The 24,593-nt window shown below is 36.9% G+C and overlaps 1 long non-coding RNA gene across 3 annotated transcripts in view; it reads left to right on the forward strand.

The window, feature by feature from the left end:
- Positions 1-24,593, forward strand: part of LOC131924390 (uncharacterized) — a 44,549-nt gene that overhangs the window by 6,940 nt on the left and 13,016 nt on the right. For all 3 annotated transcript variants that reach the window (XR_009382878.1, XR_009382877.1, XR_009382880.1), the window contains exons 2-3: positions 20,377-20,445; positions 20,541-20,628. This is a non-coding gene — a long non-coding RNA (uncharacterized LOC131924390). The remainder of the gene's footprint in view (positions 1-20,376; positions 20,446-20,540; positions 20,629-24,593) is intronic.

The raw sequence follows: 24,593 nt of genomic DNA on the forward strand, positions 1-24,593 counted from the left end.
ACTAAACAGAGAATTCTCAACAGAGGAAACTCAAATGGCTGAAAGACATTTAAGGAATTGCTCAACATCCCTAATCATCAGGGAAATGCAAATCAAAACAACTCTGAAATACCACCTTACGCCTGTCAGAATGGCTAAGATCAAAAACACTGAAGACACCTTATGCTGGAGAGGATGTGGAGCTAGGGGAACTCTCCTCCACTGCTGGTGGGAATGCAAGCTTGTACAACCACTTTGGAAATCAATATGGCGCTTTCTTAGAAAATTGGGAATCCATCTCCCCCAAGATCCAGCTATACCACTCTTGGGCATAAACCCAAGCAATGCTCAACCACACCACAAGAGCACTTGTTCAGCTATGTTCATATCAGCATTGTTTGTAATAGCCAGAACATGGAAACAATCTAGATGCCCTTCGACTGAAGAATGGATAAACAAAATGTGGTACATATACACAATGGAATACTACTCAGCAGAGAAAAACAATGACATCATGAGGTTTGCAGACAAATGGATGGATCTAGAAAAAATCATCCTGAGTGAGGTAATCCAGACTCAGAAAGACAAACATGGTATGTACTCACTCATAGCAAGATACTAGATGTGGATCAAGGATGACTGGACTGCTACTCACATCACCAGGATGTACTTAATTTATGAAAACTAGCCTTGTCAGATTTTTTTAAAAGGATTTTTGATTGAGAGCTATTTTTCTTCTCCTTCTCCTCCTTCCCTTTCTGTAATTCTCTTCCTCCTCCCCTTAGCCTTCTTCCTCTACCTCTCCTTTCTTCCTTTCCTCCCCCTCTTCTTCCTCCTCCTCTTCTTTTGCTTCCTTCTCCTTCCACTCCCCTCCTCCTTTTTCCCTTCTTGTTCTTTTCAACATCATCTTCTCTTATTCCTACTCTTTCCTCTTCCCTTTCTCTCTTTCTCTCTCCCTCTGACTTCCTTCCTAATCTTTTTTCTCAAAATATATTAGCCCATCACTCCTTTCTTAGCAAATTAGTATTAGGAAATCCAATGATAATATTATGGTGGTTTATTTTATATGACAAGTCTCTTGAAGCTTTCAGAATGCATTCTTTGATTTTTGACATTTTTTAATAATACATACTAGTGAATATTTCATTAGATTTATTCTCCTAGGAACTTTTGAGCTTCATGCACCTGCATATGCTTTTCTCTCCCCTAGATCTTCAAATTTTTATAGTTTTTCTTTATAATTTGTACTCCTTTGTCTTCACTTTCTGAGGCTGCTATGATTTGCATATTAGTTATCTTGTGTTTACTCAACATCAGGTTATTTCTATTGATCATTTGTTTTTTTCTTCACTGACTGAAGAATTTCCAAAAATTCTCTTTGACTTGTAGATTTATTTTATATTTTTTTTCCTTCATCAGGTCTAATTTTGAAACTTGATACTCTGACATTTTTTTCTTTACTATGTATTGTATTCTTCCACTTTAAAATTTACAGGATTTTTAGAGACTTTGTATCATTATTGAATCACTCTCTTTATTTCACGTTTTTGTTTGAGCCATTTTCAAGGGCACATAAACGTACTTTTATCATTTTCTGAGCTTCCTTTTAACACTTACTTTCAATTCTTTGTCAGACAATTTATTCATTACCATTTTCTTTGAGCTGCTTATAGAAAAACCATTTCTTTAGTGAAGCCATGTCTCATTGGCTTTTCATGTCTTTGAAGAATGTTTTGTTGTTCTCTCTCTTAAGAAAGGTGCACACTAGATAACTTTAGGGGGAAACACATTTACCAGTCACTCCAGTGCTGAATTCTGAGATTTTTTTCAGAATTCTTTTAGACAGATGTGCCCACACTAGATCTTTTCTTTTTGCTAGTGGCACAAGTGTATACCTTTTCTTGATCTCACAAATTAAGGACAGGTGTGAAGAGCCTCCCATTTTTTCCCTCTAGGATATTGACCTGAAATACTCAAGTTTGCATGCTTTCTTCTATTTTTTTCAGACTGGGATGTTTGCATGTTTCATAAACTATATTCAAAAATTTGAGGCTAGAAAGATGACTCAGAAGTTAAGAGCACTTTACTAACTCTTTGAATTTTGTACTCGTATGCATCACATCTCCTATTATTACAAACCCAGGGAGTTTTAGAAGAAAATTTCGTTATTAATCTGTTAATTAATGATTTTATTTAGAAAGTAACTGACATACCTCAGATGTTTGGACTTTATTTTATAGACTCTTAGACCTTTAGAAAAAAGTCAAATGAAACATCCAATTTACAGACAACAATTCATGATAATTTCATGTTGGCTCATAGATATTGATAACAGTAAGGGAAATACATATGATTACAGTCTATTGGAGAAAACTGGTATCTAGAATGATAATTTAGATTGCTCTGATAGTGGTCAGTGAGGTATGGAAATGTAGAAGGACAAATGAGTGAAAAAATATGATTTTCAGCCACAGCTGAAATATAAATGAGCAATAACTAGGTTATTCTTACTTTAACTATTTGACTCTTCCAATAAACTACTGAAAATATCCTTCTGTTCTTTATTTTTAAGTTAGTATTATTACTAGGATTCATTATGATTTTTTCTTGGATTTTTTTTTCTTTAAACTATGTAACTGTCCTTACATGTTTCTCTTTTTTGCAACATGGCCTTAATCATGTTAATCATGTTTGTTTTTAAGTTCTTGACTGAAAACTACAACATTGTCATCACACTTGACTCTGATTCTGATGAATATTTTGTCTCTTTGGATTAAGTTTTTCCTTCTTTGTTTGCTTTCTGCTTCATATTCTTTGTTGAAGGGCAGGCATTACAATAGGTAACTAAAGTTAATGAGCCTTTAGAGTAAGGATTCATGTTAATCTGTCTTTGGAAAAGATGGGTTATTGAGAATGTTTGCTATAATTCTAGATGCCTGCAGCTTTGCTTTTCTTTTAAAATTCATTCTTTAAGAATTTCAAGCTGGGCGGTGGTGGCACACACCTTTAATCCCATCACTTGGGAGGCAGAGGCAGGCAGATCTCTGTGAATTCGAGGCCAGCCTGGTCTACAAAGTGAGTTCCAGGAAAGGTGCAAAACTACACAGAGAAACCCTGTCTCGAAAAACCAAAAAGAAAAAAAAAAGAAAAGAAAAAGAAAAAGAAAGAAAAAAAAAGAATTGAAACATATATACAATATAACAGAAATTATTTTGTCAGGAGGTGGTGGCCCATGCCTTTAATCCCAGCACTTGGGAGGCAGAGCCAGGTGGATCTTTTTGAGTTTGAGGACAGCCTGGTCTAGAGAGTGAGATCCAGGAAAGGCACAAAGCTACACAGAGAAACCTTGTCTCGAAAAACAAAAAAAAAAAAAACAAAAAAAAAAAAAAGAAGAATTTCAGACATGTACACAATGAAATACAATCTTTTCCGTTCCCATTTCCCCATTCCAAGTCTCCCCCTCCTGACTTCGTGTTCTCTTCATTCTCGTTCTTTCTTATTAGTTCTTTGAGAATTTCATGCAATTAATTTGATCTTATTTCACTCCCTTCCCTGACTCTCCTTGATCCACTTACCTTCTTATCCACCCAACTTTTCATTCTCTTAAAACAAAACAAAAAACAAACAAAAGAACCCATTAAATCCAGTTTGTAATGCTCAAGTACTCTTTGGTGTGGTGTAGCTAGAGTTTTCTTGCCTGGCCCATGGTCAGGGCAAATCTCTCTCACCCGCCAGTCCCACAGCCACTCAGACCCAACCAAGTACCCACTTCAGCTTCCCAACATGGTGGTAGTATGTTTTCCGCCAGCTCTGGGAGCCATCAACTCTCAGAAATAGTGGGTCTATGCTTCTATCAAAGCAGCGTGTAGCCCAGAAACCTCTTTTTTTTTGTTTTGTTTTGTTTTGTTTTGTACTAGCAAAGGCTAAATCCACCACACAGCTTAATGTGCCACTTGCAGAGGCCTCATTCCCGCCATATTGCAGGTCGAGCATGCACGCCAGGAACCCGCCATAGTAGCTCAAACACGCAGGCTGCTGCTAGCTTAAAAGAGACAACTAGGAGCTGTTTTTAGCTCCATTTTAGGATCTTTTTACTCAGGTTCTAGGTGGAAACTCTTGCCAACACATTGGGCACCATTTGTAGCTAGAGTTTTCCTGCCTGGCCTACGGTCAGGGCAAATCTCTCTCACCTGCCAGTCCCACAGCCACTCAGACCCAACCAAGTAAACACACAGAGACTTATATTGGTTACAAACTGTATGGCCTTGGCAGGCTTCTTGCTAACTGTTCTTACAGCTTAAATTATTCCATTTCTATTAATCTATACCTTGCCACATGGCTCGTGGCTTAACGGGATCTTCACATGCGGCTTGTCATGATGGCGGCTGGCAGTGTCTCCCTCACCCAGCTTCCTGTTCTCTCAATTCTCCTCTCTGTTAGTCCCGCCTATACTTCTTGCCTGGCCACTGGCCAATCAGTGATTTATTTATTGACCAATCAGCAACACATTTGACATACAGACCATCCCACAGCAGTGTGGGGCCTGCCCTTTAGTATGGTCAACCTACCAGAAGATCACACCATTAAAGAAAACTATTTTCCCTTCACTGACATCTAACAATTGCCAAACTGCTTAGCTGGATGTGGAACCTCACGCCAACCTCTCCGCTCCACGCTGACGTTTTGTCTGGCTTGAGCTTGCTCATTGTGCATGCATTAAGTTTGTATAACAGCTCTGATGGACCTGGAATACACCATTTCTTTCTCGTTATGTACTCCCTCTGGCCCTTACAGTTTCTTCCTCAAGGTTTCCCGAGCTTTGAGAGGATGGGTGTGGTATACATGTCCCATTTAAGGCTGAGCATTCCACAGTCTTATTCTCTATACCTTGACCACTCGTGGTTCTCTTGCTGTCTACTGTAAAAGGATGTTTCTCTGATGAAGGCTGAGAAATACATTAATCTATGGCTATAATGATAAGTCTGTAGGAGCCTGTAACTTTTAATTTCTCTAATGACGTTGTTTTTTCCTCCTCTGTTATCTTCAAATTTCCCCAAATACTCCTTCATGAGTAGAGAGTAGGCTTTAGAGATTTTTTAACTATGGCCCTTACTGGAGTCTTGATGATGTGGTTGCAGTAGACAGAGGAGGGAGCTCTATCAGTTTATGATTAACTGCAAGTATCCTGTGTGCCCAGATCTTAGAAGTGAGATATTTAGAAATAATTCCTCTGTGCATTAATTCCCAGTCACTTCCTGTCACCTTCCCTTGCTGCAGCATTCCCAGTCTGATGCTTTCTTTGCATTCCCCGCTTGCTGACTTCTTCCTTAGACTACTAAGAGAGATGGGAAGATCTATAGTGGGTTGAATTTGCTTTCTCTGGGTTAAGGGTCTGGCTGAAAAACACACACCATTTTCTAAAGTGTGCATCTTTGCTCAAGACAGTTGGCAATATTCTTCAATGACTATCCTTCCATTACTCTCACCAGTATCTTGAAGGAATCTTTCTAGATCTTCACTTTGAGAACTTGTGGGTTTCTAGAAGGAAGCTTACAAAAGTATGTCCATCACCTACCTCCACCCACAAAAGATTAGAATTCCAGAAATCACTTGCTCATGTAATATCCAATGCTCACCTTCAAGAAGATTGCCAGAATTATCATGTATATGTTTCTTTCCATCTAAGGCTCCATTTGTTTCCAGACAAGTATCATCTGTGTCTCTGGATGGCTCCTACAAATCTGAATTTGGACAACTATTTCTGTACACATTCAACTCTCTAACAGCTCCAACAAGTCTTTGGTTCTCAATTTTCCCATCTGTTTCTTGATAGAAGGATATAAATGAACAATAACTTCTAATTTCATTACATGCTGAAACTGAACCGAAGTGCCCACCCTTTAATTTTAAAACATACTATTCTAACTTTCTTATATTAAAATTTTAAATACAGAAATACAAAAGAATGTATAACATTTTTGCATGTATTCAATAGCATATAAATTTAAGAGTTGCTTATGTATAGATACATATATTTCAACTGTTTTTAACATGTTTTATAAGAATAAATTTTAGCTATTATTGCATCCCACTACTAAATAAAGGTTATTTTGTTATATGCCAGCAATACTAGTGTCAAACCTAACAATACTTGATAAACATCATCAAAAGTCATCTCCAGACCAAAAGTCACAACTAATGCTAGTCACTGGTTTAAAACAGTTAACAATCACAAATAAGACCTTGCTTTTGGTTATTATATATTTAAAATGAGTTTTAACCTAGAAGAATCTTTCTTTTTCTCATCACATTCATTGTGGGAGATCGAATCCTAGCTATCAACATAATACCCTGCATTTTGAAATTTTTGGCTTGTGTTCCTGCAGAGAAATTTTACTGCTACTTTGGTGTCTATATTTTATGAACACTGGAAATTAGATGTAAAGGTAATTATTGATTAGAAATTCATTTGAGTGGAATACTTCATAGATGATATTATTTACTTTGTATGCTTCATATCAGAAAGTACTTAAGGCCAGTAGGCTTCCTCTTAGTGATTCCCTAATTGCCGAGATTAGGGTGAGAATATCTGACTCTCTGAGGAACTTTTCTACTTTTCATTGGCAGTCAGCAAAGCAGTCTGCTCTAGCCTTGTCCTTTTTCAACACCCTTGAAAAGATAACTGCCAATTTTCTACTTTCTAAAAATCAGTCCACACACATTAGATTTTGCAGAAGAATATTAACTTAAATTCTGTTTTACTTGAATAAGAATGTTTCTTCATTCACAAAACTCCCATGTAGGATAGCAGTAGCCCTGACAGTTAAGTATTCTATTTCCATTTTGCAAAAATTGCAATTCTAAAAAATTACTGGATTTAGGTAGAATTATATAGAAATATATATTCAAGAAAAACACGTTTATCCCAACCAAAAAAAATAGTGTTTTATAACAGTAGTTATAAGCATGACAATTCAAGAAATATATATATGGTAAATGGATAGGAATCTCACATTGCTGCAAGCAAGCATCTTTATAATTGAAGCTTACATCAGATTCTGAGCAAGAAACTCTAGGCTTCTGCAAGAGCTGCAAGTACCCTTCACCACTTAGCCATCTCTCCAGCCCTATTGTCTTCATTTTCTAATGAACTGAAAATAATCAAACCACTACATGCTAAATGGAAAAAAGAGAAATAAAAAGGAAAAGAAAGGACATGACTGCTCCTAGGTAAGGTGGAGGAGAAAGTTTATTGTAGATAAAAAGGAGAGCACAGCCAGAGGCAGACACATCTGGGAGAGCCCAGAGTAGACATGACCCTGAGCCATGTGAGGAGAAGGGGGAGGGGATAGAAAAGGGGGGAGAGGGGAGCCAGGTGTGTGGGAGTTAGATCTCTCCTCCCATCATGGGAAACCTGGGAATCAAACAGCTCCAAAGCCTTGGCGTCAAGTACCTCTAACCTCCTGAGCCATCGTGCCAGCCCACCTTTCCAGGGTCAGTTTTAGCAACACAATGAAAAGAGATGTTATATTCAATTAAAACACGAACTAAAATATTTTCATGTAGTTTTTCTTATTGATACATGTACTCATAGAATCAGGGAAAACTGATAAAACACAGTATTACACTTAGCACTGGTATAAAATGATAATAAGATGTCATTCAAGACCGCTGCAACAAAAGACAGAGGCATTAAAATTGAAGTTAACTCTTCTGACACCAAAGTCAGGAAGTTTCTACATGCTAAAGTGAGTCAACAGAAAATGACTAGGGGATTTGGAGCAAACACTACTGTGTGACAGGACTGACTGTGTTTTCTAATTGTCACTTAGAGAAAGAAGTTCCTGACTCTTCCAAAGAGATTTGGAGCCAGGACCCACCTTGCTTGATGATTATACTTCAAAGGATGGTTCCCAGGCCCTTAAGAAAGTCACTTCTGGACTGCAGACAATTTGCATCATAAAGACAGGGAAAGTCTGCAAGACGACTCCATTGCTTTGCTGATCACCGAAGTTCAGTCCCCAGAAACCAGTTGTAAGATCAAAACCAGTTCCCCTAGACTGTTCTCTGCCATGCACAAGTGTACCACAGCATGGGGCAGCATGCCCTACCAACACAGGCTCCCAAGAAAAACATGCATAGACGTACAGACATACAAAGTAAATAAATGAATTTTTTTAAAGACAGAGAAAAAAATGCACAAGTACATTTCTAAAGTAAAAGTCCTAAGAATAAGGAGGTCAAAGGTAGTCAGGCTAAACAAAGTCAAACCAAAGGGAGTCTTGAGAACATCTTCATCAAAAATCATGAAATAGAGATTGAACGCAATATAAATAGCTTGGGTGAAGACCTGCTGATTCTACAGACTGTGTCTATCCTTATGTATTTAGCTGCATTAAGTGCCTAAAATGAATAAAAATAAATTCTTTTCTGTGTTGAGAAAGGTGGAGGCCAGCCAAAGAGGAATGTGATTCCTCAATTTTCATTGTGTTAGTTCACCTTGAAAGACTTCAAATCTAAGCAAGCTTCTGAGATATTCTAGTAGTGCATTCAAGCAGAGAAACAATTTTTCCCTGTGCCTGTGAAGCTGAAAATTATTTGACATGATCTTTTCTAATTATTGGAGTGAATTTTCTTATGTAGCCATGCGCATCCTGTCTCTACTCTAAATGAGCATACGTGACTTAAACAGTGAGATTAACAGAGACGTAAACCACTCAGCTTGACAAAGGCACTCAGCCTTCCATAAGGAAGCATCTGCTGCCACAAAAATTAAGTACCACTTGAAGAAAACAGTCTGATACTGAGTGACAATGTATAATATTAACTCTTTGTTTTATTTTTATTTTTAAAATAGTTGTTATATATTAAATTGTGTAACCCCAGCAGTTATATGTTGGTGTTCTGAAACTCAGTGTCTTAAAATGTCACGATTGAGGAAATCAAGTTAAAATGAAATCTTAGGTGCTAGCCCTAATCTGGAATGTTTGATGTCCTTTTGAAAAGGAAATGTGGACATTGTAAGACATAGACAGAGAAGTGATGCATGCAAAAACACAAGATGTTTACCTGTCAGTCAAGTGGATATCCTTCCCCCTCAGTCCTCTTCAGAAGCCAACACTTGAGATTACTGGGTGATGGACTTCTATTTTTCAGAGCTGTGAAACCACCCATTGTTTAAGACATGCAATATGTAGTATTGTTTTTCTCATGTCCTCAGAAAATTAACACAAGGGTTTCATCCCTAAGCTAACTATGATTGTTATGCAATTTTATTACTTTTTAAATTCATTTGGGAGTATATAATGTCTAGTTGTATTGTCTCCCCCATTACACCATAATTCCATTTAAATTCTTTTTATATTTTTATGTATCAGGAAGCTTCTACAGCAGTAGGTTTCTATATGGCTTTCCAGAAGGCCTTTAGTGTTACAAAATTATTTTTTATTAAAGCTTAATGTCTGAAAATAAAACTTGTGATTCTAAGAACTTTATGTAAATAAACATTAGATATAACAAGGTCATTGAGCAAAAATTAAGTCTGTCTTATTTGGATTAATAAGAACTTGAGTAATTCAGAGTACAAACATTCATACAAGCATATGCATGTATATATAGACACATATGCACACATACATAGAAACATAGACATATATATATATATATATATATATATAAATAGATACATATACACATAGATACATAGATACATACACACATATAAACACACACACACACACACACACACACACACACACACACATATATGCTGAACAAGAGTTTCCAGGTCAAGGAGTGGTCAGTATAATTCACTATATTTTCAGGCTAGAAAAGACAAATGTAAGCACGACAATAAATAAAAGATAAGCACTCAACAAAATCCAACACCCACCCCTACAGTTAGACCTGTCATCAAATTAATGACAGAGGGAAAGTTTCTCACTGTAATCAAGGACATTAAAGAAACACAACACTAAGATTAAATTTGCTGTCTGGGGATCAAATGCATGTAATTTAGTAGCTACAAAGGGATCATTTTTTATCACTCCTGTCCATCCTAGGAAAGCAAGATGTAGCTAGTAGTATAAGTGAAAGAGAGAGAAAAGTAGATGAAGAGAATGGTCAAAGAAAAAATAATTAAGTTCAGAGATAACAAGATTATTAGGGAATAAATTATAAGAAAATTACAAACAAAAAACCCTAAAAGTTAATTTGAGGGGAATCAAATATTTAAGGGTGTTTTTATCTAAAATTCATTTCTATAGCACAATAAAAGTGTAAAGTAAGAATTAAGCAAGATTATTTACTAAGCATTAAAAAGTATGCCACTTAGTGTTGTAGAATATTATTTTAATAATAATTACATTTGTTTATGCTGTGGAACATTTGTTTGCCTATGCAAAGATGTCATGTATTCTTTTATGTTGCATCTGTTTAGCTCTGTGAAGCTGTGTTACTATGCCTATCTCAAACACCTGATGGTCTAATAAAGAGCCCAAAAGAGTAAAGCATAAAATAAAAACAAACAACATTTTGGCATTCCAGCATTGGCCCATATTTCCATGTAGAGCCTGAGAAAGCTGAAAAAAAAAAAAAGTAAGAAGAAAAAGAAAAAAGACAGGACTCCTTTAAGAGACACTGCTGTTCAGTCAGCAGTAATAAATAGAAGAGGTAAGCTAAATAAAAACCACTTGTGGCAACACAGGTACCGGCTTCCAATAGCTAGGAAGGTTAAATGCAGTTTTTGGTTATGCATCTCCGACTGGGCTGTGAGCTTTAGGCTTGACTTTCACAACTCTAGAGCAGGCAGAGCTAGCCAAGAGAGCCATGCAGAGGATCCGGGTGTAGCTTAGCAGTTTAAAGTTTGCTTGTGCAGTCAAAAAAAGGCTAAAAGATATGCAGAAAAAGACATCCAGGCAGAAAAGCCTCTAAACAGGTTCCAGTGTGTTTTACAGTGTGCATAGGCTTAAGAAAGAAAGAAAAAGAGTATGGCAGTCATAGAAATAAATAAATAAATAAATAGTTTAAAAATAATAGTGAAGTCTTTTAAGAAAGAGTAAAAGTAGTATAAAAAAGAAAAAGCCATGTAAAGATGGGAAGTGCACAGGGAGTCTGTGTTCTGTATGTTATTGTGTTGATTTTGAATATTTGGAATGTTGATGAGCAAACAACAGCTGCTGACAGACATGGGATTGTGAACAGGACTGCAAAATTGAACCAACCTAGATACTTTAGGACTATCTTAACTTAAAAAAAAAAGAGTCAAAGAGCAAAAAGCAAAAGCAACTTAGATGCTATCCTAACAAAGGGTATGATAGACCACAAAAGGTTGGCCAAAGTTGAATAATCAAATGAAAATGTCAACATCGTTAGAGAGATACAGTCACTATGTGTTTCAAATGTTAACACTACAAAGTGTAAATGAACAATTTGGGATTGACTGTGAGTTCCAGGAGTGCTCACCCCCTACTGGCAGGATGGGTGCTGTTGAGGGATTATAACCTTTTCCTACACTGTGAAGATTTGTTTCTGCTAAGGTGCCTTCTGATTGATTTAATAATGAGCTGAACAGACAATAGCTAGGCAATGTAGCTAGAGTTTTCCTGCCTGGCCCACAGTCAGGACAAATCTCTCTCACTCGCCAGTCCCACAGCCACTCAGACCCAACCAAATAAACACAGAGACTTATATTGCTTACAAACTGTATGTCCATGGCAGGCTTCTTGCTAACTGTTCTTATATCTTAAATTAATCCATTTCTATAAATCTATACCTTGCCTCATGGCTCGTGGCTTAACGGGATCTTCACATGCGGCTTGTCATGGTGGCGGCTGGCAGTGTCTCCCTCACCCAGCTTCCTGTTCTCTCAATTCTCCTCTCTGTTAGTCCCGCCTATACTTCCTGCCTGGCCACTGGGCAATCAGTGATTTATTTATTGAACAATCAGCAACACATTTGACATACAGACCATCCCACAGCAAGGCGGGAGAGGATAGATGGCAGAAATAGGAATTCTGGGAAGAAGAGGTGGTATTTACCTTCGAGAATAGAAGGTACAGTATGGAGGAGCAGTAAGGAGCCATGTGGCAGAACATAGATTTATGTGGCAGAACATAGATTAATATAAACAGGGTAAGTTATAAGAGCTAGTTAGGAAAAAGAGTAAGTTAAGGCAGAGATTTCATAATTAATAAAAAGTCTCTGCGTCATTATTTTGGAGCTGGTGATCCAAAGAAAGTTTGGCTGCAGGGTGCTCCTGAACAAGTGATGAAAAAACACTTTGACAGCCACATAACCGAGATGGTTCATTCCTAAGAGAGATAAAAATGTGTACTTTAATATTCATAACAACTTTACTCATAACAGAATAAAACTCAAAACATCCCAAAGTGTAGGAATTGGTGAGTTGATAAATATATTTTAATATAGCCGTGTGACAGTCAATGAAAAAGAAAACAAAGTAGCCAGCTACTGATAAATACTGTCTCAAAGAGTGTACGCTCAGTGAAAAAAGAAAAACAAGGGTAAAAAGATATACCATGTGATTTTGTTCATAGTAATTAAAAGGTAAGAATAGGAGGCAGATGCTTGTGAATGAGAAGAAAGAATCTTGAATGGGAGTACAGGATAGTTCAAATACTTCTTGGCTCATTTTAATGTTGCTCTGTTTCAATTAACCTCATAAAATTGACTCTTAAATTTTGAGAAGAGCAATGTAAATACCATCTTTATCTCTGAATGGGAGCAGACCTCATGGCCAAGAGCTCTTTGTCTATCATGAACATACTACTGTGTGCAGCCATTGGCCACTATGGGACTTAGGAGTTTGCTCCATCTCTGGTTGTCACCAGTGCTCTTGCTTCTGTGAGATCTCTGACTGCAGTTTCCTGAACCCTGGGGTAGGTTTCTCAACAGCACAGTAATGTTGACCTTCCCCCAACTCTTTCAATGTCCCTCGGCACCCATTGGCCAAAATATTGCAAAGTAAACAGAGACTTGAACCTGGGAGATGGCAGTGTGGGGGCTAGGGGTGTAGACATGGGGAGTGTGTTTTCCTTCTGTGATCTCTTATGACACTATATATTTCTTCAACTGAAAGCTTCTCCATTGTTATATTACTGAATTATATTTGCATTCATACTTCTCTATTGCAGTAGTTCTCAACTTCCCAAATGCTGTGAGCCTTTAATATAGTTCCTCATATTGTGGTGAGCCCAATCATAAAATTATTTTCGTTGCTACTTCCTTACAATAATTTTGATACTGCTAGGAATAATAAGCAAATATATGTGTTTTCAGGTGGTCTTAGGGAACCCCTGTGAAAGGCCATTTGACCCCAAAGGGTTATAACCCACATGTTGAGAACAGCTGCTCTATTAGGTTCTTGCATGCTATGAAACTTGTATCTAGCAATTATTGTAGAATATTATTTTAAAGTGTGTTACCTTTGTTTAAGTTGCATTTGTTTAACTCTGTGAAGCTGCATTACTGCGCCTGTCTAAAACACCTGATGGTCTAATAAAGAAGACACCAATAAACCAACACCTGAAGTAGAATCATGACAAGCATTAATTAAAATCATATACATACATTCTGGCTATATGTATATGTAATGACTGAAAACTACTCATGAAGGTCACCCATATGTATTGTCAAGGCAAGAGAAAGGGTAGGTGGGGCTGGCAGGCAGAGAGAATATATAAAGGGAGAAATCTGCGAGAAAAAGAAGGAATGAAAGAGGAAGGAGGAGGACTTCAGAGGCTAGCCACCCAGTTACACAGCAAGCCATGGAGTAAGAAACAAAGAAAGGTATATAGGAATAGAGAAAGATAACAGCCAGAGGCAAAAGATAAAGGGGATAATTTAAGGAAAGCTAGAAATAAGCCAAACTAAGCCTAGGAATTTATAATTAAGAATAAGCTTCCGTATGTGTGATTTATGTGGGAGCTGAGTGGCGGGCCCCCCAAAAGAGCCAAAGAGCAGAAAACAAACAACAACAAATTATTTTTTGTGCCGTCACACACAAAGAACTATAGGCAACTTAGTAAAATTGAGAGCCCCTTCTCCCAAGACCACACCAATATGTTATTCAGTGCCAAATGTCAGCCTTTAAAACATACACATGAATGACATATAGACTCAACAGGTTATATTTAGGAATACATGTATAAATATACATATATGCATGCAATAATAATTGGAAAAAAGAGGCTATGAATTTGAAGGAGAGTGGGAAGGGGTATATGGGAAGATTTAAAGGAAGAAAGGGAAGAGAAATGTAATTGAAATACAATATCAAAAATAAACAAATAATAAGAAATTGTAATTGAAAACATTTTAAAATGTTCTATTTAACCCATCAGTATTTTTAACATAAAAATAATAATATATATTTCTGGCTATATGTATATATAATAACTGAAAACTACTCATGAAGGTCACTCATATGTATCGGCTAATAGTATCTCCCTGTTTTAACTGTTTGGTAGCTAGTCTGTAAACTTCATTTAGGTTTCCTTTAAATGAGAAGGATGTGTTGTTGCTGTTAAGAACAGGACACTCTTAAGAAAGAATAAAACAACTTCATTTGAGTTCACTCTGAGTTTAAGAAAATTGTTCAAGTGCAAATGCAAAACTCTACACTAACAATTGCTGCTTGCTCACATTAGCAGCCTGTCACTTAATCTACCAGAGAATGCAATGAGTTCTTCACAGCCTCATGCTTATAATTCCACCTCAGTGACTACATTTGTCCTCACAGTCTCCACAATTGACGTTCACATTTGAAATGTCACATTTCCTTGTATCTGTTTTGGCATGATTTCTATGTTAACTGTTCAAAATTTTCAAGTTGAAGAAAATGAAGCATTGTTGATACTTTCATTATTTATAAAGAAAGCAAAAGATGATAAGCTTGAGTTTATTTCTTTCTGTATTTCAAACACTTGCCAGGAGTTTATGGAAAGTCACAGACACCAACAAAGCATGAAGTAGACTCATGACAGGCATTAATTAAAATCATATAGACAATTCCAGAATACGTTTGTTTAACGTGTTCCCTCAAGTTCACAGGGAAAATATGTACAAAGGAGACATTTTACCAAAAATGTTATCAGGGGGGAAAAAAGAATAAGGAGGAATCACATGGAGAAAATCATTTCTGTTGGGTCATTGCTGTTTTGATTAGCCCTTTCAGACTGTTGAATTAACAATGCCAAGACAAAGACAGAAGTGTCTCTATGAAAGACCATTTTCTAACTTACCTAATAATATTCATTTTTAAAATGACCCTTCATACCTTTTCCTCATCACAAGGGAATCTCAGCTTCGTGTTGCCTACACTCACCAGTGAAGGGTAATTAACACACATCCAAGCAGCTTGGCCCCTATTTCACAGGAATTCTCTTTAAAGGTGTCAGGAGACAAATGACATGCCCTTTGAAAACACGAAATGGCTGTTATGCCAGTCTCTCTAAAAGCAGGGGACATTGTCACAGCTCAAATACTATAAACTGAAGAGCAGTTCTCAAATACCTCTGCAGTAGTTAATGCCTAGCAGAGATTTAGGTATTTCTTCTGTCTGTATTATTTGCCTTGTAGATTTAATTGAAGTACATAAGAAAGATGCTTTAAAGTGACTGGAATAAATTGTAATAACATCTTCGCCTTGAAATTTACAGGGTTTAGCTCTAGAAACAATATTCTTCAGATATCTCTTTCTATAGAAACCCACAGGATTCTGCTATTGTGTAATTGTATAGTCACCAACTTATTTTCCTACATTAGTTATTTATTAATATACAATAGCCTACCTCAAAATATATTATTACTTTAATAACAAACTTGTATTACAGTGCTTTGTGGGTCAGGTCCTCAGGCAAGGGCTCTGCTGTGCACTTCTTCTGTACAAAGCATTGACTAGTGTCACTCTGCTAATAAACTCGTAGCTGATCTGGTCTGGGAACTGAATGTTGCTATAAAAATGTAATTACCAACTCAATCTAATAGTCTCAGATCCTCTCAAAAGGGTCTTCCCAGGAATGTAACTGGACATATTACATGATGCTTAGAACTTCAGACTGAAAGCAGTTTATTTTCATTTAAAAAAAAAAAAAGGCAGGGCCCAGAACATGTGCATAAATGTGTATGTATGTGTGCATGTGTACTCAGGCAGGCATGCGCAGGCATGGACATGCACGCACCACACACAATATTGTTTTGTTAATCAAATTGATCTTACACTAGCCAAGATTCGTAGTGAAGATATCTACCTGACCACTCACTCAATGGAATGAGTGCAAAGGAATTTTTCTCACTTTTAGTATATAAGAGATAGTCTTCTCTGAGGTCACAAATTATTTAGATTTCTCCCACATGAAACACCTTGAGTCCTCCTCATTTCCTCCAAAGCTTTATTCCACTTAACAATGACTTCACATTTTAGATTAAATTATCTAAAATAGATCTAAATGTAACTCCCTGAGTACAGTTTCCAGTTTCTTTTAATGTGAAGATTTATAGATTTGAAAAATAGGTTAAATGTTTTCCTGTATATGGCATCTATTGGTAAAGAGGGCAAAGAAAAATTACAAGTAACATTCCTTACAAAAGGAAGATAATAAACAGCCTACAGTCTCTATAAGTTTTGAAAACCAGCCTCCTATAGTAATCTCACTTTCTCCTCTCATCACCTCCAATATTTCTGTAAAATCTCTTTCTTAGAAGAAAGGCCAGCAGAATCAAAGGCGAGGAAAAGGCTTCACTTCTCAATTATTAGGAAGCTCAAAACAATTCACTGTGATTTCTAATGCCCAGCTAATAGTGACCAAGATGACTATGCCCTAGGGGAGGAGCTCAGACTCAGAGCTGGGTCTCAGGCATGCCAAGGTTTTTGTTTTTTTTTGTTTGTTTGTTTTCAAATGTTTGCTTGGAGTACACTGTTCCCTTCTACCCAGAACCTCCTTTTTCCCCTTTTAAAAATAATATTTCTGGTAACTATTAATTTTCACAGTTACATAGAAGCAAATTATTTGAATATATTTGATGCTAGAATCTGGAAATTCAAAAGTGACTGAGATAGTCTCTATTCATCAGGAGTCACTTGGTGATTTTTAACATCTAATTTATCAACACAAATATATACTTATAATAAAATATACAATTAAATAATATGTATAATGTAATCAACACCATGTTCTGAGAAGTCAGGTAAGGTGGATGTTTCCTTTTGGTATTATTTCTAGTCTATATAATTTATTAACATGTGATGCATAAATGCTATTTGATCTTTTATTCATTAATTGTCTACATATTTTATGCACTTTACTTTCAAATCCTGGTAAATGTTTATATAATCTGCTTATTATTGTTAGGCATTCAGTTAGTTAACAATTTATTTCCCCTGGTCCTGGGACCTTAAATTTTCACCTCACTCATTTTAAAAGTCATCTTCTGTAAAACATGTTGCTTATCCCCATGAGATTTTCTTTTGTGTAAATCTATTTTTAATATAGAAAGATTGATTCTTTTGTTGTTGTTGTTGTTTTGTGACAGGGTTTCTCTGTGTAGTTTTGGTGCCTGTCCTGGATCTTGCTCTGTAGACCAGGCTGGCCTCAAACTCATAGATCTGCCTGACACTGCCTCCCAAGTGCTGAGATTAAAGGCGTGCACCACCACTGCCAAGCTGAAAGATTATTTCTAAAGACATTGTTTCAGCTGATAGTCTATATTATAATGTTGTGAAGCAGGTATACAATGTGGCTAATTAGATTTTTAGTCTTTCTGGAATTGGTTTATCAGCGCATGTGGAAGATACATTTTTCAAATTTTGCCTTATCTGGATAAGTAATTCCACCATCACATTCTAAAGATTTATTACTGTGTGCATGCATGTATATATGTGTGCATGCATGCCTATGTGTGTATATGTATACGAGAGAACAGTTGTCTACAGAGACCAGAAGAGGAAATGAGAATCCACAGGAGCTAGAGTTATAGAAGTTGATTTTTAATATTAAACTTTATTGTGCATATCATTTGCTGGTACTTCTTTTTTGGCATATGTTTGGGAGCGGAATGGCATATATATATGTATATATATAATGGAAAATATTCTTTTATAGCACTTACCATTGAGTTTTCAAAAGAGATGGTACAATTTATAGTTCCGTTGGTGATATATAAGGTCACCAATTTTCTGTAATCTCACCAACAATTCACTTCATTCTACCCATTGTGGTTACTTAACAGTAATATTTATGTGAAAATTTAACTGTTTTTTTTTAGAAAACTAATGAAATTGGATACTTTGTCATGTTTATTGGTTGTCAGGTTACATTGTTATGTGAAAACAACTGTCTTTTGTCTAATTTTCTTTTTATTTATGTGATCTTTTTATGGGTGGGTAAAAAATTATATATTCTAGGTGTATAGATAATTTGGGTCTCTTGAGTTCTTCGGTATTATGTGGCTGTATTCATTTATGTTCTCACTCATTGTTGAGTATACCACTTTAAGACAGGTCTGCTGGCCCATCTCCCCTAAGGACTATTACCAGGTTATATCTATTACTACCTGGCCAGTTGATACACTTATGTCATCAATGACATCTTTCTTCATATCTCTTCTGAATAACAGGTGAGCTTATTTATCTTCTAGGAGTGGTAAGGAAAATTGACTTGCTGGCAGAATGCTGTAAAATTTACCATTTGTCTGAGTATAAAAAAATCCAACACTTATGCCGGAAAGATGTCTGCCTGAACTGCAGGGAAAATCGAGGGAATGACTACATGGGGATGTCCAGAATCTCACACAGACTCTTCCTTTTAGCTTTTATATTTTCACTTTTGTCTGTATTATACATTGTTAAACAGTCTTCACAGCTAAAATGAGTCACATCTAAATCAGCTCCAGACAAGAAAAGTCCATCCCCGCATATCTTCGGATACTAATTACGGCATTTGTTTGGTTTCCGAACTGGCAACCCATGTCTGTTTTCCTGCCAGCAACTCCTTGTACCACTTGGAATTTACAGAGCATCGCTCTTTCTAAGGTGTCTAGCATTTCTGAAGATGGGAAAAATGATTATACTTGTATTCCTGAAAGAAAGGTCAAAGGGCAGAGTATCCTTAGGCTATCCTTGTCATACTGCTGCAGTGTAGGGTAGGAAAAGAGGCAACAAGATAATCAGGAGCAGACTGGCTTCCACCTGGAGACCATCCTCTGCATCATATTTAATGTAACTAAAATTTGTACCTTCTGATAAATACTCATGGAAAGTAAAGCAGATTTTAAGAGACTTCATCAACTCTGTTATAATGCTCTCATAGTTTGTTTTAAAAATTATAATAGTCTGAATTTTTTAATCTCATTTTGTTCTTGTCTCATAAAGTCTGTCTTTTTTCTCTGTGTGTATATTCATGTGTATTGCGTTTCATTTCTAAGTGCTCTAAGACTAGGCATAATCTATCTGTGTAGCCCAGGCTGGCCTTGGACTCCTGAGCTCCTTGCCTCCTGATGGCAAATATGTGCCACTATGCTCAGTTTGCAAGATTTTCTGTTGTCACTCTGAAGATGTCAGTACGAAGGTTTTCACGCTCTGTGAGTTCTTTTCTTTCCAGTTGTTCCCTGTTGTTTCTATATTCCTATTAGAAGTTTTCCACAAAATGTCTGTTTAGCACGTGTGCTTGCTCATGGTGAAGAGTAAATAATGGGAGCAAAGGCAGACTGGATACTCAGATGCAGAGGGGCTGCAAACTTGAGACCCACTTGAATGAAATTCTATTGTTTCTTCCTTATCTTATGAAAAGGCAAATGCTCTAGAGATGGAGCTAGTCTCCTGCCAAGGGATAGAAGTCTGGTTGTCCATGTTAGAAGCTAAATGAAGCAAAGGAGAGAAACACCAGAATTTGCATACAAATGGTTATTTCTTCTTCTCCATATAACAATGTGCATTTATCCCAAGAGTAAAGTGCATGTAACCTGGTCTTCACTAGCAAAATGACCTCCAGAGCATAGTCTACTCCAGACACCAATATCTTCAGTGCAGGAGTGCTTACGTGGGAACTTATTTTTGCACATTACCATATCTTCCTTAATGACAAATTGCTTCACTCCTGTTTCCACATGCACTACTAGTTCCTAAAATTTTTGGAAATGTGAGTTTCATTTTGGTTCTTTCACAGTGTTTTCTATTTCCAGGTTAGTGTTGGCTATGTGGGCGGTCCATGCCCATCTGCCTTCTAGCTTCCAAAATGCCACCACAATTGTTCGCTGTGTCATTATGAATCTAGGTCCAGAAAAAAAGTTACTTATGATCTCAGCAAAGTTTGAGATCATAAAAGTAAATTGTAGATGCTCATTTATTAAATATCAATAATAAAATCTATTCTCTTATAGATTTCTACTGTAAAAAAAAAGTGTGTTTAATACAGAGAGTAATAAAGAAAGTAATGGTCACCAAGAAAGGTAAGACCCAATTACCTCCAATGCTGCAATATAAAATATGAGCTAAAATCTATAGTAAAGGTAAATTATTGGATGATTTCCTTTTACTCCCCCAGAAAGATAAGAATCTTGAGTACTACGGACTAAGATAAAATTCTAAAGAATAGCTGCTGAATTCCTCATGCATCTGCTATGATTCTACAGGTAAGAGTAATATCAAAGTAACAAGAAATTGAGGAAGTTATGGAACAACAAAAATGTACTAAAAATACAGGTCAGTGGCTATGTTAGTCATAAGAGAGAGACAACAAGATCTCATGTGCCACCTGATGTAGGTAATCAACAAAAAAACAATGTAGTAGACTTAGCAAAGTATTGAACAAAAATATAGTCAATGCTTGGACGTCACTGGAGAGAGACAGGAAGAGCCATATAATATTAAGGGACATATAGGGAGATGATCAGAAAAATGAGAGCTCAGGGAAACAAGAGCACTGTTCTCCATGAGAGCTGCAACACTGGTTCAATTGTCTGTATCTGCACTGTACTGTACAGTGACCACACAGGACTAATCCATGCCTGAAGTATACCTCTTGTAGTATCTTAAGGATTTGCTTAATTCTATGAAAAATTCTTTACATTTTAATTCATCAAAATGTAACTAGCAGCATGAGGTTAAAGAGAAATATGTTGGACCACAAAGTTCTTTTCATTAATTTCTTCAATAGGTGAATAGACATGGATAAGGAGAGGGAAGGAAACCCTATATAAAAAATTCAACTACAAACTGTACATATCAGTAGATGAAAATTTGAAAAATTGTAAAATATTATATGGCTGCACATTTGGGGGACGTGATCATGTACACTTAAAGATACTAAAGAATAATTATTTTATACATGTTGAGGCTATGTGGTTACATTTAAGAAGATTCTATTACTATCTCAAAATGCCTTTAATAAAAGGTGGAAGATTAATGTGCTCAGATTAGTGACTACCCTAATTGTTATCATACAACCTACATCCAGTAACTGATGGAAGCAGATGCAGAGACCCATAGCCAAGCACTTGGCAAAGCTCCTGGAATTCAATTGAAGAGAGGGAGGAGGGATTATAGGAGAAAGGGGGGTCAAGATCATGATGAGAAAAACCACAGAGACAGCTGACCCGAGCTAGTGGGAGCTCATGGACTCTGAACTGACAGCTGGGGAGTCTGTGTGGAACCAAACTAGGCTCTCTGAATATGAGTTATAGTTGTGTGGTTTGATCTGTTTGTGGAGTCCCTGGCCATGGGTCCAGGACCTATCCCAGGTACATGAACTGTCTTTTTAGAGCCCTATGGTGAGATGCCTTACTCAGCCTTGATGCAGGGGAGAAGAGCTTAGTCCTGCCCCAACTTGGTATGCCAGCCTGTGTTGACTACCCAAGGGAGGCCTTACCCCCTATGAAAAGTGAATGGGAGGGTGAGATGGGGGTGGGATGGGGGGAGGAACAGGAGAAAGAGAGGGAGGGGAACCAGTATTTGGTAGGTAAAATAAAAAAGAAATTAAAAAAATAAATAAAATAAAATTGGAAAAATAAAACTAAAAAAAGAAGATTCTATATGAAACATTTATATAAATACCTACAAGATAAATTATAAGATGACTTACATTTGTTTCAGCATAATCCAAAGTAAAATAAATGTCCAGACAAAGCAAGGAACAGATGAAGAAAATTGCATATTTTCATTGTTAAAACTGGTGATGGATGTGTGGAAACATTTTTATTACTCTAGAATATGCTTGAAAGCCAGCACCCACATTATTGTTTTAGTGTCCTAACCAAAACCCAGATACTCAGACTAATGAACTAGGGTTAAGATGCCCAAAGAAAAACTAAGAATATAGTCATCTTTTTAGAAAAAGTTCTGTGTTGAGAATAGAAATATTTAAAAGACACCTTATAAAGTGGAAGGGAACTTTTTTTTTATTCTTTGGAAAAGTTTACTGAATAATTATTTCAGAATTAATTAAAACTTTGATAGGTCAGTTATCAGCCTCCAAAGTTTGGAACATGCATAAAACCAGACACTCAAGTTGCAGACGAAATCGGTACAAAGACACGTGTCCTGTCCAGGCACCCTTCCCATGTCCCATGAAGTGGAACAGAGTGTATCTATTGTGTGTTCAAAAAAAAAAAAAAAACTTCCATCTGAGGAGACATTTGCTCAGCATGAAGATCATTTGGAGAACCCTCTTAGAGCATGCCATAATGTGTTAATAATTATGATCAGGTAAAATTTATAAAGCAATAGGAAATAGGAAATACAAAGGCTGAAACAGATATAATATCTCTGACCAACCTCTCAAATCTGCCATAGGAACTTAAAACAGTTTAAATGTTTAAACGTCTTAGTCACTGAACTCATGATTATACCTTTACCTGTCTTTTCACTTCTTTATGATATTTGTCTCAGGATAAAGGGCAGAGTAGAGGTCACTAAAGACTATGCTTAACTTATTAAAGTATTTTATAACTCAACTTTGTGTCAAATATATAACTAGAATCTCTAACTTACACTTAAAAAACTGTTTGTGTGGCCAGGTGGTGGTGGCACACGAACTTAGGAAGCCCAGGCAGGCAGATCTCTATGAGTTCAAGACTAGACTGATCTACAGAGTGAGTTCCAGGACAGCCAGGGCTATGCATCAAAACTCTTTCTCAAAAACACCAAAAAGAAAAATAGAAAAAAAAAAATATGTGTGTTTGTGTGTGTGTGTGTCCTCATCCATGTGACTGTCCTTGCACAAATGGAGGCCAGAAGTTAACTTTGGATATCTTTGTCTACTGCTTCCACCCTTTCTTTTAAGTGTTCTCTCATTGACCCTAGGGTTTACTCTGGGCCTCCTCAATCTGCCTGCCTCAGTTTCCCTACCACTCGTGTTACAGGGACGTGTTGCTATACCCACAATTTATGTGTGTGCTAGGGATCCAAACTCAATTCCTCATGCTTGTATAGCAAGCACTTTACCTGCTGAAAACCTTAAACCTAAAAAAAGTAGGTTTAATGGCTACTTCATTTCCTTAAGTTCACACATAGCTGTGCTGTCGACTCTAAAGCTAATCTGAGCCATCTGAATATGATTTTCATTATGTCACCCCACCTTCTAGTCTATTTTATGGTTATGTAGCTTTTATGTATATATAAGGAAGGGAGAGGGAAGGAGAGAGAGAGAAGCAAGGGAGAGAAAGAGAAACTGCCAGTCACACATTCTGTTGAGGAAGACGATTAAATTATTACCTAAAATAGAATGCCAATTATAACTGGAGATTTCAGGAAATGAGGATGTGTTTGTTTCCCGGGGCTGCTGTGCAAATTACTACCGACTTAGAAACCCAAGTCATCAGAAATGCTCTCAGAGGTCTGACAGCTTGCTCTGTTCCCCTCCGCATCCACCTTTCTGACCTTGTTCTCTACATCTGTGGTTCTGCCCTAGGAAACATTCTCCTTTGTTTGAGGGGCAGCATATGTTTTCAGTCACTGATCCTCACAACATGCTTCCTGCCTGAAAAATCTCAAAATCCCTAAAACCATCATTCTGTCCTTGTTTTTTTAAAAACTATATTAGCATTGTTTCTAATAAAGCAGTTCCCCCAAACCTTGTCTGTCACCTACGTGTAGCAGGACACATGCCAGTGGAAAACATGACTGCAGAGTGAGTTTCAGGCCAGCCTGGACAATATAGTAAGACTGTTAAAAAATCATAAAGGAAATAAAATTGAAAATGAAAGGCGCATAGGGCTATTTGGTGAAGTATAGAGGGGAAGGAACAGAAGAGAGCCCTCTACAGTCCCTCTTGGACAAGTCTATCTCTAGTGGCTTTACTGGGAAGTTGAATCTTGAGGATCTGTCAATCATACACAGCAGAAGTTATCCAGGAGCTGTGGGTTCTCCCTCCTGAGCACACTTTGGAATCTAAATAGGCCAGAAACTCCCACAAATAATCAAATGCTAATTTCACTTTGTTCATCGGCTTTGTCTGAGTTTATCTGCTTTGCTCTCTCTTTTTGCTGCATTCAATACATAGAAATCAAACCACGTTTCTTTCTTTACTCGGCTAAACACTCGGGCTCACTGCTTCCAAGTTCTGCTTTACTGTTCTGCCAGGTTTCTTGCCACTCTCTGG

Source organism: Peromyscus eremicus, chromosome 14 (assembly GCF_949786415.1).
Source record: "Peromyscus eremicus chromosome 14, PerEre_H2_v1, whole genome shotgun sequence".
NCBI classification, from domain to species: domain Eukaryota; kingdom Metazoa; phylum Chordata; class Mammalia; order Rodentia; family Cricetidae; genus Peromyscus; species Peromyscus eremicus.